The following is an 18,958-nucleotide window of genomic DNA, read 5'->3' as shown; positions in this document are numbered from 1 at the left end:
CTATACAGCAAAGCATAGGTGTGTTTTGCCTATATTTCTCTCATTCAAGATACTGTGACTGAATTTTTAAGCCACTGATAGTTTGTACGGAGAAACAGCAAAGCAAAAACCCAAACCCTAAGTTCTTCCCCCAGTTATTTCCAATAGTTTTGATATCTCTGAAAACAGTAGCCTCCAAGACAGTAACTTTTCCTCAGTAATAGCAGTTAACCTTTTACATTACATATTCTGTTTTGTTATTTTAATAGCTTGCAGGTTGGATTTACAAAATTTTTCTAATCCTTTGTCATTGTGAACTGCAACTGTTCAGATATCTTACTTTTCATAAATATTTTGAATAAACCTTTGCTGGCTTTTCTATCAAAATGTAACTTAAATTCCCTTTGGAAGCACTGAGATGTAATGGAATCTGCTCTAAGGCAATGTGAGTGTACCTGTGCGTGCATCTTTCATGCAAAGTGGAAAACAAATTTCTTGTAGACGTGGAAGGAGCTGACTGCATTATCCTGGTCTCTTACTACTTTATTTCTTGTGCCCTGGTCCTGCAAGAGGCTGAGCACTGTGCCCTTCTAATGCTGCAGAGAGCTAGGTCACATTTCTAATACCAGTTAGATGAGTATTGCCTCCGACCTCAGTGGCCTGCTTAGTGTTAAACCACTGCACACTTTGCAGAGCAATGATGAATGTGCTGGGGGATTGAGGTCTTGGCTCTCCAGGACACTCAAGTGCTTACTTCATAGCAACTGGATGATTACTAGAGAAGGATGAGATTCATCTTGTTTGATGCCAGCCAGCTAAAAAGTCAGGCAAGTGCTAGCCAGGATAGCTCTGCAGACCTCTGCGAGCAATGAGAAAACAGGCACCCCCCAGAGCATGCTTCTTCCATCCTAAAATCACCAAAGTGGTTTATAGGCAGGGAGGAGATCACTAGCTTAGACTGTGCCCAATTTTTAGAGGGATAAAATGGGGCGATGGGAGTCTTCCCGTCCAGATGCCCAGGTCATTTTTACTCCTCCTTGGAATAATGCAAACTGTGCAGGAAATTGTTAAACATCACTGGCTTTGCCAAGTTCCAAACCAGGTAAAATTGTTATGACTTACATCAAAACCCAGCCTAATTGATAAGAACGAATGCCATATATGTTTAGATCATGCTGTTTTCTTTGTCCTATTGCTCTTGGGTGTTAGGAGAGAGGAAGGGTCTTGGAACAGAGCAGTAGCTGAACAAAACAAGGTGAATCAAGGGCAGAGCAGGTGGCTTAACTTGCAATTTCCTTGTCTTTGTTGGTTTAGGTCTGACCCTCTGCATTGTTTAATGTTTTGTATTTCATTTCCTTGGTTGTTTAAGAAATGGTTGGGGCTCGCAGAGGAGCTTCGAGCCATGGTCAGGTGGGGTGTGCAAGATTCAAATAAAGAACTTGTTTTTTACCTCCAGCAGAGACTTTAACATTTTTTAAAAGAGGTCAGAGAAACCAGACGTTGCTTCCAGAAGTGCAGAGAAGCCTTTTAGTCCTGGTTGGCTCATAACTTTGCTCTGTAGCCTTGAGGATGAAAGGAGAAAGTCCAACCTCAAGTGTTCTGGTGAAGCAGCAAAGGAGCTAGATCAGTGCATTAGTGAGCAGAGTTTTTGCTGGCAACAAAACTGGATTTGATCTTGTGCTGCATCTCCATGTTGAGCTTTTGTTTCCAATCGTACCACGTTGCTCCTTTCCTCTCCTGATGTTCTGGCAGTTGAGAGGTGGAATTTGCAAAGGAAAACAGCTGTAGTTCAAGCTGTGGAAAAGTTACTAAAGACAAATCCTTTGGAGTTACTGGGCTTGGTCTCCAACTTTGAATTGCTCCTTGTAAGCATTTAGAGACAGGCCTAATCCTGAAGCATGGGCTTGAGGGGAAGATGGGGGTGAAATTTTTCAGCCTGCAACAGAAGCAATAGAACTTGAATGATCCTAATGCTTTCTTCTGACCCTGGTGTCATCTCAAAAAAAGCCCAGAAACAAACAACCTCTTACCCTAAAATAAAATAAGTAGGTAGATGTTTATCTCCTGTAGAAGCACTGGAAAAACTTCATTTTTTTTCTCTATTTCTGTGCCTGACCCCACCTTTCCCATTCCTCCTTAATCACATGCATACCTGTTAGCCCACTGCCACTCTGGAGGTTTACATGACAAGATCTCTGTTGCTTAGGAGTCACTAGGCTGCTTCTGGTTGTCCTCCATCCACCTGAAGTTCTCAGAAGATCTCTTCCTCTTGCATCACCCCAAAGAATTTAGATGTCAGTAAAGAGCCCTTCCTTTACATCGCTGGGGAGCATGCACGTGGGGAGAGCCCCTGGGTCCTTCAGCTGGCTCACCCACCGTGCATACACGTCTCTGCAGCTGGCCTGGGCATGGTTGTGCGTGGCTGCCTGAAGAGCAGACCTGCATCTTTCCTTATGCTGGTCCCAGTGCTTCAGCCCCTTCCCCTGGATCAGGGAATCTGCTCCAGCAGAAGACAAACATTGTAGAAGAAATGTGAGTCTCAGCCTAGCTGACCCTTGATCCGGCCAGCAGCAGACTTACGGATGGTGGCAGCTTTTGGCTGGACAAGACCTCTTGGTGGCAACTGTGTGAGTTTGGCTTAAACCAGTTGTTGAAACCTCACCAGAACATAAAGCCCTCAGTGGAAGAGACTCAGAAGCTACCTGCAGAAGAGCATCTCTAAAGCTTAGCTGTATCTTTTCCTGGCACTGTCAAGTGTCAGGTCTTTACTGGATGATCGAAGAGCTGTAAGATTTGTTGGCCTTTCGCAAGCTGACTGTTTAAGAGATTTTCTGTGAAGATGTAACTCGTAATGAAGCAGGCTTTCTTCACCTGTGACACAGATCACTTATGATCAGATGGGTTATCTGTGATCTCTAGCAACCTCTAGTGCTAAATGTTTATGCTGTATGCGTGTACCCCTTGCATTTTTCTTTTGGTGGGGGAAACAACATAATGAGCATTTGCTGCTGCTAGGAAGTAGGTTAAACAGCTGGGGGAAGATGTGGTGATTATCTCACAATACTTTTCTTAATCTAAACCCATTATTTGTTTAGATCTCTGGGCAGACATGAAGTTCTAGTGTCTTTGTTTTCTGTCATTTGTAGAAATACTAGCACTTGTTTGTTTATTTAAAGCATGTTATTTCTTATTATTTTTTTGTAGGGCACACAAAAGTTAAATTGGCATCAGTGTGTCACTGTTCTCTATGGCATAAATCTTTCTAGTCCTAAATGTGCTATGGAAAAAGCACATGTGTCCTTTGACGTCATGGTGAGCACTTTAATTGAGCATATGTTAGAGTGCTTTTGTAAGTATAGATCACAAAAACATTGTTTAGCAATAGATGTTATCTGTGGAATAACATCTAGATCTAAGTCTGCTGCTGTTAAGGGCAGGGCACCTTGAGGGGAAAAAAAGAAAAGTAAAATTGATATCTTTTTCAAGATAACTCAAGCATCAACAAATGAAAAGCATAGAGAATAAAGGTATTTGACCCAAGGTAAGAACAATATTAAATACTGTTGTACGGTCCCTGCCTTAAAACATTTTCCTTCAGAAAAAAATAACGTAGTGTTGAGCAAACTGGTGCCCTAAAACCAGAAAACTAGATCAGTGCTTTAGACACTGACTGAGGACCAGTCAGTCCAGGCACAGTTAGGGACAGGTATCTGTCTCAAGAAATGATAGTTTATAGAGCACTACTGCTGCTGCTGAGGTCACCAGGTAGATGATGATTACACCTGTGGAATTAAAGCTCCTCTGGTGCCCTCTGCAAGATGCAGTCTATGTGCAAGAGGGGTGATGCTTTCTGAGAGCCTCGGTCTCCTGGCATTGTGCCGCTGCTCCATGCACCATATGTGCATGGATCATGTGCGTGGAAGAGTTCCTGCATGAGCAGGACGGTCCCAGGAACGACAGCTGCGGCTGGACTGTGGAACCGGGTAACTCCTGCAGCCTGTTTATGAGGACAGCTTGTGCCTGTTTTATGGGCTGTTGGCCAGGTGGACTAGCTCTGGTGGTGTGCTCCCTGTGGCCATCATCTCTGTGTGCTCCTTTGGCCATTTTCCCCCATTCGTAGTGTAAAAAAAAAAAAAAAAAAAGCCCTGGGTCAGATGGTAACCAAATGTGTTACTGTAAACAGGCTATAGTCAGCTGAAGCAAAGAGAGGAGCGAAAACTTTCCTGGTTCTGAAAAGTATTGAAAAGTCTATGCGTGCCATAGTAGATACCCTCCCAGCTCAGGAAGACCAGTTAAATATTATTTGGGGGTTTTTATTATTATTTTTGTTTTGTTACAAGCTAACCCTATTTGGGGGACACAGGCTGGCGATCCAGTCCTACAGAAGGCAGGCAATGTCTGACCAGAATATTAGCCACAATTGCAGGAATACGAGAAAGGGGAGATCCAAACGGTTTGGGGCTGCGTCTGCAAGAGGTGAATCACCTCTTGCATAGGTGTAGATGGGTAGATAGGCACTTGGAAACCCTACGTGCACGTGGAAATGTGGGTAGTGCCCTTGCTTTATTGCCCTGTGCATGCTTGGGTAGTGCCTACAGCTCCTGTTGACACTCAGGTGGTGTTGCACAAGCGGTGGTTTACAGGTGCACTGGAAGAAGGGTGTGCCCCAGCAATTAGAGTTGGCTTTAACTTCTTGTTTTTCTTTCACTGCTCATTGCACGGAGCAAAAAGTTCCTTTGCTTGGGATGGGTGAGGAGGGGGGGAAGGTGTTCTGTTGGGCGAAAACTCTTGTCCTTGCTTTAACTAAAGATCCTTTGCTTTAGGGGATGATTGAGAGGAGAGATGGAGTAAGTCCATGAAGGAAGGTACTGGCAGGTATGTCAGCAAAGTTGTGTAATTGCCCGGTGTACCTGTAGTGGGATTTGGTAAGTGATGTAATTTGGTTTTGTGTTTTTCCAGGATGCCTAGCAGCTGGTAGTGAAGTCATCACGGTGCTAGTTTGGTGACCGGTTGTGACTTTTGATTAATGATAAAGCAGGGAGGGGTGCACTTTGCAGAGAATATAATGAGCAGGTCTCTCTCTGGCCACCTCCAGCCCATGTGTGAAACACAGAGGAGGGTGCAGGCACAGCCAGGATGTCACCTTGCTGCATGAATGCAGACGAGTAGCAGGCTCAGTTCATTTTAGTCTGTATTTGGTGTCAGGCTTTGAGAGGCAGGGTATACAGACGTTTGACTTCTCTTGGGAATCTTTTTGTAGGTGGGGAAAGCTTGCTTCCTCCTCTGGCATGCACTCGGGAGTTACAGGAGCATGGGGCTGTTTGGGTACTGGGCAGAATCTGTGCTATGTGCTAATGTTGCTTAATAATGTCCCTTGCTTTTCTGCTTTTAATATACTGTGTTGTTATGACCTGCCTCTTTAAAGATATTATTGTTGCAGGTGTCTGCCTCTTTGGTGGGGTGGGGGAAGCAACTGAATGGAAACAATATTTTTGCTGAGAGGGAGAGGGGGAAAAAGGTTGAGCTATATGAAAGCAAATCAGGTAACCAGCCGTGAAGGGGTTGCAGGGTTAAAAAATGCTCTATGGTTGCACGCTTGTGGTTTCCAGCCATCTGCTTTGATGTAGTAACTGCAGATCTGCTGCAGCTACAAATGGCTTGTAACAACACCCTGTGCTACCTTCTGCCTTGGCAAAAACAATTCTGTACATAAAGGAAACAAAATACAAATGCAGTTTAATTCTCTGAGCTTTGCTGTTGTGTGATGAACAGTGTTGTGGCTTCAGCTGTGAAGTGCCTACGTACTCAGCCTAGCTTGGAAGAGCTCGGATGGACCAAGTACGTGCTGGTGCGCTTTGTAACCACAGGCCACGTGTGTTAATGCACCCAGAAACGAGCTGCGGGCCCTTTAGTACAGGATGAGCCCAGAGGCTTCATTCGGAGATTATTGAGGAATCTGAAATTCACACAAGCTCTCCCCTCCTCACTACTGCACTGTGCCTCATGGCCGGCTTTGCTGCCGGCATTGCTTCAGCCTTTCATGGGCCATGGTGCGGTGGGAAAGCATCGGGGTGTGGAGGAGGGACAGTGTGCAGGTGTAGTACATGGAAGTGAAAAGTTCTCAATCTGGATTTTATTAGAATAATAGTTTGTTTTACAGGTGAAACGGGAATAAGAGTATGGCATTTTTCTAATAAGAACAGTGACATACTAGTCATTTTAAGGGTTTCTTGATAAGGCGTAGCATCTGTTCTCGAGGCTTTTGTTTGAACAAGAACATGCAAGTGTTGGTAAGCAGCTTCCAGGCTGGTACTATTGCATTTCCTTACCATTGCAGTTTTGGTGGTGCCAGTTTTCTTTTGAGCCCTTCAACATTGAACATGTGTATTGACCATGGCACTTAACTGCTTTTCAAACTCCAAATAATACTTTTCAGTCCTGATGCTGGTATAGTGCTTTTCATCTGAGCAATTTACAAAAAGAAGGTAAAATTAGGCTGCTAAGGTGCAATTTGGTACCATGTTTATTGATGTAAAAGGTCGATACAGCATAAAAGAATATTTCAAACCAAATTATTTCTCTTGCGCCGTATCAGTGCTATGAATAGAAATCAATACTATCTGGAAGTATTTGAGCCTATTTATTAAAAAAACCCACGCTTGGAAATCTTGGGGTAGGAGCATTCTCTTCCACGTTAACTGTTCATGCTGAGTGCTCAGCAAATACCTAAATGGCTGTATTTGTTATCAGAGTTGATGGGTGATCTCTCTATTGGCCCTGTGCTGATAATGCCTTCTCAAACGAGGCTGCAGCTGGGAGTTAAATTGCATGGCGTGGTGCAAAAGTCACCCCAGTTATAAACTGAACAGGTTTCACTGGAGTTATATCATCTCTGTATAATAGGATGTTAATGCTGAGAGGAGCAAGCACTACTTTTGAGATACAAGGGCTTGCTAGGACAGACTTTGGACGTATCTATTGAGTTTAAATGTGAATTTGAGAGGGAAATCTGGGAAAAGGGCTGACACTGCTTTGGAGCATCTCTTCCGCCCTACTGTGGATGACGCTGCTGCCCAGACACTGGGCTCCTTGCCTTCACCCCTGAGCTTCTGGGGCAAGGGAGGTAGGTAGGGTGTGCTTGAGTGCATCTCACATGTTTGGAGTCAGATGATGGCTCTGGGAAAATGTGATCTGCACTATGCAAGTCTGCAGCTAGCCACCTAAATACTTAATTGTTTGAGCTGTTGTGTAACCCACCTGTAATCTGAGTGCTGGGTTGCAGAGTTTTGTTGCATCATTAGACCTTTTCTTTCATTACTGGTTTAGGACCATTATACAGATTTCCTAATTTATATAATTAAGTGCTGTGCAGCTCCAGCAACATGTTGATTCGAGCAGTAAAGTGACTTAATGCCGCGGTTGCCTTGGCCAGTTTTCGGCAGAGCTGGGCAGCCGTACGGCAGTGGATGGAGGCAGATGGCTTTTGAAGAAAGTGGGGACATCGCTGCTGTGCGGGTGGAGAGGTGATACTGTGCTGGCAGTTGTCTGTAGAGCCTTGGCCAGGTCGCTTAATTTCCTGGCCCTTTGTGTAGTCTCCCAGCATTTATTTGTTCAACCTGAAAACACGGTGGCAAAGGGATTCTCGTTGCGTGCCTCCATGGCACTGGGCACAGAGGGACCTTGGTCCTGGCTGGTGCTGCAGTGGTAGACAGGAGAGGTTTGCGCTTTGTATTTTACACCAAGACGATCCTTAACATGGAGGAGAAAGCTTGTGTTAATGCGTCAGTGCATGTTATATGCTGATATTTTCAACATGTACACGTTTGCTTCCTTGTCACAAGGTTTCTATGTACAGTAAAAGTAATTTATTTAAAAAAAATAATAAAACTGTTAATGAAGAAGGTAATAAATTTTGTACATGGGGAAACGCAAATAAGTGAATTGTGCAGGCTACATGGCTGGAGTTGGAGCGCCTTGCAACTGATGATGATTCTGACTTCGTTCCTGTGGCGCTGGAGCTCAATGAGCCTATTTAGCTAAATTTTACACATGGGAATTGAGACAGAGGCCACAGTTTTCTGGGGCAGTTTTGAACAATGAAAGCATGGGGATATTTCATAACCTTGATGCCATGGCCTTGCTTTGAGCAAGGTGATGGACCAAATGACCTCCGAAGGGCCCTTCCAACTGAAATTTTTGCATGATTCTTTTTCCTAACTACTCTGCCTTTTCTCAGGGTCATATCTTGTTCTGGGGGTGACATGTCACCTTCCCAGGAAATGTTCAGCCTGACCTGCTCACAAGCTGCACCCAATATTTCAAAGAAAATAGGCCCATTCTGTTAAGTGGGGGTATGTGGTTAAGTGGCATTTTCCTTTCCATTGAGGCATTATGTTGGTAGCTCTTGATGGTGGCCATGTTGTAGTAATCCCTGGCTTCTCTCTGAGATTCCTCTGTTTCCTGGCCTTCTGAAGGGGATTTATTTTGGGCTTTGGCCATGTTAGCAAGAGGACACAACTCATTCAGATTGTAATCTGAATGTCATAATAGAGGAGAGATGGTTCTTTTGGCTTTGCTTCCTGGATGGGAAGGGAAAGCAAACAAAAAAAACAAAAAACCCCAACCAACAAAAAAAAAATCCAAAAAGAGAGGGCAATGAGAAGAATCTTTTGCAGAATTAAGAGTTTGTTTTAGGAGTGGCTTGATGTTGTTGCAGCTTGCTGCTGTTTGCTTTGTTTTTTAGCTGATCACCCTGATATTGTTTCCCAGTAACAAGAGGGATGGTGGCCTTTCCATGGTGGTTCAATGAAGTGTTAATGCGTTGCACAGATTTTAAACTCTCCAAGAGTTAAGTTTTAATATCTCCCACTGACAGTCAGCCATGATGGTCTTGTGCAAACCGTCTGAAGTCCTTATCTCAATCCTGATGTGGTTTTACAAGACTGGAAAGAAGCAGTTGCTCTTTAGGATGAATGTTGTCACATGCGTCAGTTTAAAGACGATTGAATTTCTGGACCAAGTCCTGCTTTTATTAGTAGTAAAAATGGTAATGGGTCACAAAAAATATTTTTTTTTTTTCTGGTTTCTGCCTTCAAAATGTCAATTGTATGCCTTTCAAGAGCATTTGTTCAGAACTGTGCTCTGAGGTCAGAGGGGTTTCACTGCTTGCAGAGTCCCCATGGGACCTCGTCTTTTCCTGGGGGTTATTGCACAAGAGGAGTTCATGGAGCTCAGGTTGCTGTCAAGAGGTGAGGCAGGAAGGCATAAAGCATCCCTGGTCTCTTTGTTTTGCTGCTTTGCAATTGCTGGTGGAAGTAAAAAGCAAACCGAAGGCTACTTTAAGTTCTCTGCAGATCTCCAAGTTCTAGAGAGAAAACTTTTCCAGGGCTAGAGTAAGCAGGGAAGCGCTCTTAGTTGGGTGCTTCCTTGCTTCCCTTTTCCACTGACATGGGAATGGTTCTGCCTACAAGTTCAAGGCAATGGTGTCAGAAGAGGTTAAGTTTCAAAAGGTAACTGTCTATGAAAGAATTTTTGTCTTCCATCTCTTGGTAATCAGGTTTAATGGGATTCCAGTTAACATCTTAATGTTATTGCGTGCTCTGCAACGTGTACAGCCGTGAAATATGGATGTGTTTTACTTTCTGTTGTTTTAAAATTCTTGGCTGCTTTTCATCCAGTGTGCCAAGTCAGATGCTGCCCTCTGTCACACACACAAGGTTCCTCTAAAAGCAAATGGTGGGTTTTGTTTAATGTGATGAGTTGTGATCTGCCCTCTGCTCTGCTGGTAAAAATGTAGCGTGATGCAGCAGTTAGTGGATCCATGTTGCATTTACACTTGTCTGAAGCAAAGCATTTCTTAGGCAAATAATCTTTTATTCTTCTGTTTATATTGCCAATGTGTGTGTGTCCATTGAGTTGTCTCACTGAGCGCTGTAGCAGCTTGGATGCTGCTGCTCTTCTCTAGCCTTGCCGTGGACCTGCTTGACTTTCCCTTGAGGTCAACCAAGGGAAGAAGTTGCTGCTCTGAATATGGCTTCATAGCATGTGACTGTGGGAAATGCCTTGTCTGAGTGGAGCGTGTCCCAGCCCCTTTCCCTAAGGAATTAGGAGACACGGTTTAGACCATGGGACAAACTTCCGAAAAGGTCTTGTGAGCCAGTTTCTCTTGGGGGATGCAATAGAGGCAGGAAAAGGATGTACTGTAATGAGAATATCGTGGTATATAAGTATAGGCTGTGTATTAAAAGCAAAAGATAACAGCAGATTGCAGTTGTACAACCAGCAATCTGGGAGATGAGGAGGAGAAGCAGTGTTTTCCTTGACATTGTTTGATATGAAAATGTGAGGAGGTTTTATAGTGGGCAAAGCCAAAACTCGGAAATACTCCAGAGGTTTGTTTGGGTGCCATAGCTGTGGGATTGGCTGTGTTTGGGTGTCTTGGCTATCAAAAGGTTCCAGCTGTATCAAATAATACCAAATAGTCAGCAGTTCATCTCCTAGACTATTAGTGCCCTGATCTTGGTGCTATTTTTTGAATTTGTTGAAATGGTGGCAATTACAACCAGATGGTGAGATAACTTGTTTGACGTGTCAAAGGGATCAGCTGGCAGAGCAACAAAACATGCAACACTTCTCAGAAAAATAAAATGGGTTTGTGTTCGCGGCGGGGGGGGGGGGAAGAACAAGTCTGAGGAGTGGTTTCCTCTGTGCCGGGCGGTGTTTGGGAAGGTTGGGCGTTCGCTGGGGAGGAACCAGCAGAGCAGCTGGAAACCCTGAGGCCCAAGTGTTGCGGCTCTACCAAGTGTGCGTGTTTGAGAGCCCCAACTGATTGCTTCTAAATAGATCTTCAGTGCAGGATAACTCCTTTTTTCTTAATTTCTTTTTATTTTTTTGCTGTATTAGTCACTGCTCTTCATTTGATTTAGAAATGTGGAGAGAGTACCTTTTGATGCTTGGTTTCTCTGCCGATAAAGGAGACATCAGATGCAGATCACCTCTAAGCTGTTGGGCTCTTTTTTTGGAAAATAACTTATCTATTGCAAGAATTACATATATAATCCACAGGGCCAGTTACCTTGTCTCTTTAAAATTGTAAATAGCTGTAATGCTGTACTTAAATTTTTTTTCCCCTCTCTCTTCCCTAAACATGTTTCAGTAATTCAGCAGTGGCATGGGTAATTTCCACTTTAGCTGTCTCAGTATGTAGGGAGCAAGACCATGAGCAATTTGCCATCAAATAGTCCTCTCCTAGCAAACAAGATGGTTTTTTTTCCTCTATTTTTTATATCCAAGCAGAATAGGTTGTGTAAAGGCAGGTGTCTGAAGGACTTTCCTACATTCTCCTTTACTTCAGTGAGCACTGTGTGATATCGTGACTAGCATGACCTGAGGCATTTTTGGGCAGAAATTATCAGGAGTTACAGGTCAGAATACGGGAACGTTGGCAGAGCAGTGGAGGAACCTGCTTGCTTTTTACGGCTTTCCTTATAAAGACACCATCCGTCATCATCTTCCTGTGATGATACAGAATTGTTTTTTATTTATAAAGCACTATGAGCTCACACATGAAACATAATTTTTAAAACCATCTTTTTAAATTTCAAGAAAGAGGAGCTATGTCAGTGCTCATGTACACTTGGTAATGATTTCCCAGTAAAGGAAGAGGAGGAGAAGAAATCCGCATGGGGAAATACTCCTTCTGAAAGGGGTGTGCTTAGGCACGCGGGAGTTATCCCACAGCAGTCTTCACAGCAAGCAGAAGTCAATTCTTTGGGGAATTGATTCTTCGATGTGGACAGCCTTACAGCAGGTTCTTTACATACGGAACTACAATATCTGCCTAAGACTTTTTAATATTCTTTGCTTTTTTTTCCTGTAGCAGTCTAAAAATTCCTACAGAATAAAAGCAAACAAACAATAAAAAAAGCCCAGAGGAAGAATTTTATGGTCCGTATTACTGGTTTTTATTGCTCGGCCAGTTGATTTTCTCTACTTGCTAATACTTTCCAAGTCATGAGCATCCCAGTGAGCTTTGCATTGCATCTCTGTACACACACCCTCATTCCTTAGTGGATATGATGAAAAACCTGCCATGATTCACAGCATACTCATGAGATCTACTTTAGCACTGTTAGCCATACCCGTATTGCTTGTCGGTTCAAAGGAATAGCAGTAAACCCTGTTTTCTCTCCCAAAATATTACAAGTCTGGTATTAAAAGGCAAGTTATCAGTGTCTCAGAAATTATAGAAACCACTGTATTGTTGTAGTATATGCCTTGGAAAGAGCTGTTGCTTGGAGATCAACGTGGGATGGCCAGTAGGAGCCTTGGGTTAATGTTACTTGCTTAACGTAGTTAATCATTGCTTTATCAAACAGTAACCATCTTTTAAAATGTGGTCCTGAAAGTAATACTACAGGAATGCCGGAGGGAAGTTCCAGTCTGTTTCTTTGTGACCGAGGATGGTTTTTACTGGTTAATGAATCCATAGAGGGTTTGCACAGTCCTGACTGGGATTTAAGAGTTCAGGTAATTACTCTTTCAGCTCCAGTAGTTTGCCATATAATTCAGAAATGCGTGACACCACAATGAAGAAATTAATGCACAATCCTGATACTTTAAGAGGAACAAGAGGGTGAACTTTTTTCTTTTTTTCCCAATTTGGTCTATGTTTAAATATATATATTTGTAGTGAAATGCCTTTTAGTATGCAGTACCCCATAGTACCTTGCAAAATGCTCTCCCCATGTCTCAGCAGGAGCCCACCAGCAGAATGCATAAAAGAGACTTCTAGCAATAAATCTTAAGAAAACATTGTGTAAAACTGACACGGAGGTGTTCAGGTGATACTGTTCTTGTGTAGATGAACGAGAGATTTGTTGTGCAATGCATTATTTTCCAGTGTTGTACGTTCCCCAGCTATTTCACACAATACAATTGATTTCCCAGCTGGTAACTAGTTCTGCCGTTGTTACGTCTGTGCGTGTAATTGCACTTTGAACTCAGCAGGTTGACTCAGGCTGTGAGATTCCCTGATTACGGATGCTTTCCCAATGGGGAGGGCACAGGGGCAGAGTCTTCTCTATCTGGTAAAACAGGAGGAGGCAGTCGGTGTGTCGCACTTGCGTTGGTGATATGTGTGTAGCCAAAACCTTTCCTGGTGTGGTAACCAAATGATGGCCTAAGATGCCCTGGTGACTTTGATTTAGCTAATAAAATCTCCCACACAGCATTTAATAAGCCAAAGCCCAGCCTGGGCATTTTCTCCTTTTGACATTTATTCTACTTTAACTGCTCCTTCCAGGTGTGCTCAGTAGACCAGATTCATCCCTGTGGGTGAATCTACTGAGTAGATTTTGCCCTGGAGCAGGAAATCAGCCTGTGGAATAGTGCAGGCAACCCAGAAGGGTTTGGCAGAGACTTGCTGGTAGATTTGGGCTTTATTTGTTGGCTGTCACCTGCCATCATCTACTTTTAGTGCTTTTTGTCCTTTTAAAATACCTTGCCATAAGGGAGTTCACAAATACTTTGAAGCCTGTTGTGGAGGGGGTTGTGTTTAAGATGGGTGTAAAGGTCTTAAGGCCAACTTAGTGGTTTGGGATACAGTGATGGACAGCAGATCAACAGCTTTGGGGGCTACTAGCAAATACAACTCAGCAGCACAATTATTCTTAGGTGGTGCCGGATGCCTGTGTGGGTCTGTATGTAGCCCTGTGCTTCGTGGGGTTATTGCCCCGTGTGTGCTCATGGAAGCCTGGGGTGGGATCACTACACGGGACTACTGCGGGAGGCAACACACGCCTCAGGTATGGCTAGCAAGGTCGAGGATGGTTTTCATCCTCCTCAGTGAAGGTGTTGCGATGCCAGTTTGGATGTTGGGACCCCTAGCAGCCATGCTGTCCCTTATATCTGGTAACTCCTCCTTCCCTCTCTTCCAGGAGCTGAGCATCGTGACCTGCCCTGCTCCTCCCTGCTCGGTGTGGGAACAACCTGAAGGACATCTTGGAGCCACCTGTACTGCTTCATGCAGTTAAAGTAAGATTAAATGTTTTGGCAGCTATTTCAGGTACAAGCAAGGGTTGAGGACGAGGGGTTTGGGGGAATGGGTTTGCCCAGCTTACCTGGTTGACAGGAGGAGGGGGTGCTGATATCAAAGCACGAGTTATAAGCAAATCTGACAAATTAATTTGCCATAAAATACAACTTCTTTGCAGTGGAAGCAAAACATGAAAGGAGTTTGTGGCCCCAGCCCTTACATCAAGCATATACTAAGGTGTAAAAGAGCACTTAACACTTAAGAGCATCAGCTGGTTTTCCCTATTATTTTAAGATATGTCCTTGGGGCAGGCATGTGGTTACAGCCTGAGGACTTCCATGGAAGCCGGTCAGGATCAGAGCTCGGGTCCTGCCAGCCGCCAGTTGGACGTGCCTCCCAGTCAGCACGACAGCTGTCTGTCTGTCCTGGAGCAGTCGCGGTGTTGAGGCTTCTGGGTTTGTTTTTCTGTTAACACCAACTTCTCCATGTGGTGAACCAGATCAGGGGATGGATCTGACCTAAAAGCGAATATATGGTTATTGCAATACTGACAGTAGCTGTTCTGACTCGTGGAGTTACACCCATTCTCTCCAAAAAGACTTGAATTTGCAAAAACTGGTAGCCTGAAGCAAAGAAACTGCGAGAGTCTTGCTTGGAAATGGGTGCTTGCCATGTTTGAGCTGTCGAGGGAGGGAGGCAGGAAAACCACGGCAAGCTGCCTCTTTCTCCTCCCACTGTCTCTAACCTGTTTACCTTCTGCAGTCTCACATTTTCCATGGTCTTGCCTGAGAAGACCAGTGCTTCAGTGATACTGGGTCCAAATCGTTTGGCATTACTGAGCTGTTACTGGGTGGATTAATCATAAACTGCTGTTACTGTAGAGAGACAAATATTTATTGTAATTATTTGGGTTTCCTTTTTTTCAGTGGGGTTGGGCAGGGGAATTACACCTTTTTTCAGAGCATGTGAAAGAAATGAAGTCTCGGGCAAAATGATGAATGATACCTGCGTTATTGGGAATGAATATGTGGCTGGCTGAGACATGATCTCCCAAGTTCATCATTAACATTGATGCTCGTTAGCCAAATGTAGGCGGCTGTGTTTAAAGGAGGATTGCACGACACCAGTTGCCATGTAAGAGAAGCAATCTGTGGCTTGATTTGGCATTAGTTTCGTGCTGATTTCTGGAGCACGGTGAACCTGCAGCTGCCAGTAGTGCTTGCTGCTGCGGAAAATACCAGGCCCTTCCTGGGGGTCACCCAAGGGATGACTTCTTCCTTGCATGGCAGCAGCAGAGAAATCTCCAGGGAGCCTGAACACAGGCAGTGAGAGCTTCTCACCTGACCTCCTGCCTGGGAACCAGCCTCTGCATCGCGTGTGACTTCTGGGTGTGCCGCCTCTGAAGGACCTGGGAAAAAAAACAAAGCTAAACTGGAGCTTAGGAGTAGCATTCTCATACCTCTTACTTTTCTGCCTGCTAGTCTAGTATTTCCATAATTGTGCTTATAATTGATATTTTCATTTTGTTCATACATTTCATTCATGGTTACTGCTTAATGAACTCTATGTTAATCAGCTTTGTAACATTTAAAATAGCTGTATAATTTTTTTTGGGGGGGGGAAAAAACCCCAAAACCCAAACCCCAGCAATAAAGGGACGTATTTCTGCTCCCCAAGCTTAATCCTGTGTTATAATGTAATTGCAGAGAGTTGCCTGCCTGGCGAACAGCTGCACAGCGTGGGCTCTTGATTCTGCATAGCTGCTTGTCCCTGAGCTGGGGGTAATAAATGATTTACTGGGGAGGCTGGAACCTGTGAGCACTTAAGCCGTTCGATTCCTGAGGGACTGGTCTGAAAGGCCACTTTGTAAAGGCAGTTGGAAGAAATGATCTCAGGTGCAAAGTGGGGTGTCTGCTTGCAAAGTTTGCCTTTTTTTTTAGGGCGCGAGCTAGCTGCAGAACGACTTGAACCCAGAAGGTGGGGTAAAGAAATTGGGTAGAACCGATATTTATTTCGATTTTTATTAGTGCATGCTCTAATTTAAAAATCAGATTTGAATGAGTTTTCTCTCTTCTGTTTTAGGGATGTAATACTTTCTGTTTCTTGAGGTTTTGATTTTTGTGGTGCATTCCCTGGATATATAATGTAATACAGTGTCCTGGGAACAGAGCTGCAGCTCTGATTTTTTCCTCTCTGGGGATGTGGTACCAAGTCACTCCATTACATTTGCTGGGTGAATGATGTGCATTTTTTTTGAGACTGTCAGGCCTTAGAAGGGATGATCCAGTAAAGTGGGCACATTCTGTGACTACCTAAATAAAGTATTTTGTTAGAGTATGTTTTTCCTATAGTTTTGTGAGGTGAGAAAAATGGAGCACTTTAAGAAGAAATAATTCTTAATTTTGCAGCGGCAGATACGCTTGTCCTGTGCCACAGCACGTAGGGTTAGCACAGGTCTCCAGTAGGAAACCTGAAGTTTCCGGTGAAGCTTTCTTCTTCGGGGTAAAAAAAAATGCCAACCAGGCTTTCCCTGAGTAAGTCTGCGATGCCTAGAGCTGCAGAGCTGGAGCACTTGCGAAAGGGAGCCTAAGGGGAAAAGTGACTCTGTTTTTCAGAGAGGAAGCACATTAAAGCATTGGGTACTGAAGCTGCTCTGAGCAAAATGAGGGTGGAGATGTCTCTTGGATCTTGGTCTGGATGCCAGTTTTGCCAACTCTTACCTGTGGCTTTAGCAGTTAGGGTTGGTGCATGCACTTATTAAAATAGCATTGGATAACTACCTGGTTTGCACATGCTAGGAAGCTTTTAATAATATTTGCCAGCATGAAAATGTGTGTGGTGCTTTGGGCCTTGTGAGTTGTTTTCTACTCCAGGCCTGCATTTTTGGGAAAGCAGTACATGAGCTGTGGCTTGTGGGACACAGAGAGGAGGAGGGTCTTATCGTTTAGCTCTAGGGCTTGGGGGGTTGGTTTCTTTTGCTGAAATCATCATTGCTCAATGTAGTTGCTAAAATAACATGGCCCTGAGAGTCAGAGTAAGGTGGAGAAAGCTGTTTTTAGGACACATGCTCTAGCCAAGGGTTGTTGCAATCAATAGTTGGAGGTTTTGCTCTCTCCCACTGCATAGGTAAGGCTGCAGACATTTTGGTGCTGATGACAACTATCCATTGTGCTTATCCTTCTATATGTTTCGGTGAAACACTCCCCAAGTCCTGTTCTCCCCTCCCCGCTGTTCCTCACTGGGTGCTGAGTGTTCAGAGGCACTGTCGGTCCCATATAATGCATCTTTGCTTTCAAAAGTAGCTAGCAACTTTCGTGATGCTTCTGCTTTGGCTGCCCAGCTTGGTACCCTCTGGGATGGCCCCCATGGGTTCTGCAGAACATTCTGGTTTTACTTGTCCTTTGAAAAAGGGGCTTTTCAATAAGTTCCTAATTAAGCACCCAAAGTCAATAATCACTCTTACAAACATGAGCTGGTTATCACCGAGAACTTCCCCACGATTTACTGCCAAAATGTGTATTCAAACTACAGAGTCTATTGGAAGATATAAACTGCATTTTACTCATTTGAAGAGGCATCTAGAATGTCTGCTGAGGATTTCTGGAAGCTAATAGCTGAGCCTGAGATAAATGTCTCATGCATACATGAAACAGCTGCCTCAGAACCTGTTGGAGGACTTCATTTGAGTATAAACATACGTGTGCTTTTGCGTACATGCTGCACTTAATTCAAGTTGACTGTTAGTTCTTAACTTTATTAGGATGTAGCTACTTGAACTGAAGATGTGGTCTGCGATTTTTATTTTATTAGGGCAGCATGATAACTCCTTCTGAAACATTGTTTGGATTTTACAAATCAGTGTCTTAAATGTTGCTTGCCATTAGTAATTTTTTAAAGGAAAAAATTGACAAGTGAGGGCAGGGTTATATCTTATTACAAGTGAATTTGTTGACGGTATGTGTGTATTGTAAAGTAGAAAATTAATCACGCTGTGTTGATGACCCTTGGACATTTACAAAAGGCTGGTTTTTATGTTGCACAAATAGATTCCGGACACAGGAAAGAGGCTTATGACAAGAGGATGAGATCAGTTTGTATAATTAGAGTTAGCTAATAATCCTTTTACTCTCTGTTTTTCCAACTTCTACAGTATATTTCTTCATTTGAAATTGGGCGTATGGACTGTCGAGTGATAGCTGCTGTGATTTGAGTTTTGTGGGTTTGTTTTTTGTATCTACTAATGGGTGAAGAGATGGGAGCAGGGATGCCAGATGTGCACATCTGAGAGAGATTGCTGCCTTCCTCTGCCAGGCATGGGGAGCAGCGCAGCTTTTATTAACCGTACACTGCTTCATCTCTTTCCAGGCTTTGGGTAGGAATTAAGTAATCCACTAAAAGCTATTTTTGACAATTATAAGATTGAAATGGTGAAAAAGAAGAAATGTAGTCCTGAGGCTATGGTATTTGGCCAGGTATCCATCTCTGGAGTAAGACAGGGCTGGCAGAGCTGGGTAAGGGACTTTATTAGAGCATGAAAAAGGCTTAAGCTTATTTTTGTTATGCATGTGTGTATACGCTAGTCTGCATCTTAGCTTTGTGTTAAGCTTCATTATTTTGGGAAGGATAATGGGAGAAATTTGGGGAAGGGAAGTGGTGTGGCTGTGGGGCCGGCTGGACCACGGGTGACCCCGGGAGCAGCGGTGGGTGCAGCCCTGGGCAGCCCAGCTCCCAGCCCAGGAGCAGCGCTGGGCCAGTTCCTGCTGCCAGGAAGCTGAGCTACATTAAGCAAAGCAAGTTAATTTATATCCAGAGCACTTTATTAAATCATCAGTCAATTAAATCAGTGATGCTCTGTTAGCTTGTGTTCCAGCTAGGCTCCTGGCCCCTCTCCTGCAGCATAACCTGCAAGTTGTCCAGCTGTAGCACCTCCCTGACTTCTGGTGG

The 18,958-nt window shown here is 43.9% G+C and overlaps 1 protein-coding gene across 5 annotated transcripts in view; it reads left to right on the top strand.

The window, feature by feature from the left end:
• AKAP13 (A-kinase anchoring protein 13) overlaps positions 1 to 18,958 on the top strand; it is a 217,853-nt gene that overhangs the window by 37,449 nt on the left and 161,446 nt on the right. For all 5 annotated transcript variants that reach the window (XM_075100605.1, XM_075100604.1, XM_075100603.1 and 2 more), the window contains exon 3: positions 13,917 to 14,013. The gene's annotated coding sequence lies outside the window, so the exon portion shown is untranslated. The remainder of the gene's footprint in view (positions 1 to 13,916; positions 14,014 to 18,958) is intronic.

This window comes from Phalacrocorax aristotelis, chromosome 7, assembly GCF_949628215.1.
Source record: "Phalacrocorax aristotelis chromosome 7, bGulAri2.1, whole genome shotgun sequence".
Classification (NCBI taxonomy): domain Eukaryota; kingdom Metazoa; phylum Chordata; class Aves; order Suliformes; family Phalacrocoracidae; genus Phalacrocorax; species Phalacrocorax aristotelis.
The sequence above is the reverse complement of the archived record's forward strand: the minus strand, read 5'-3'. Positions and strand labels throughout refer to the sequence as shown.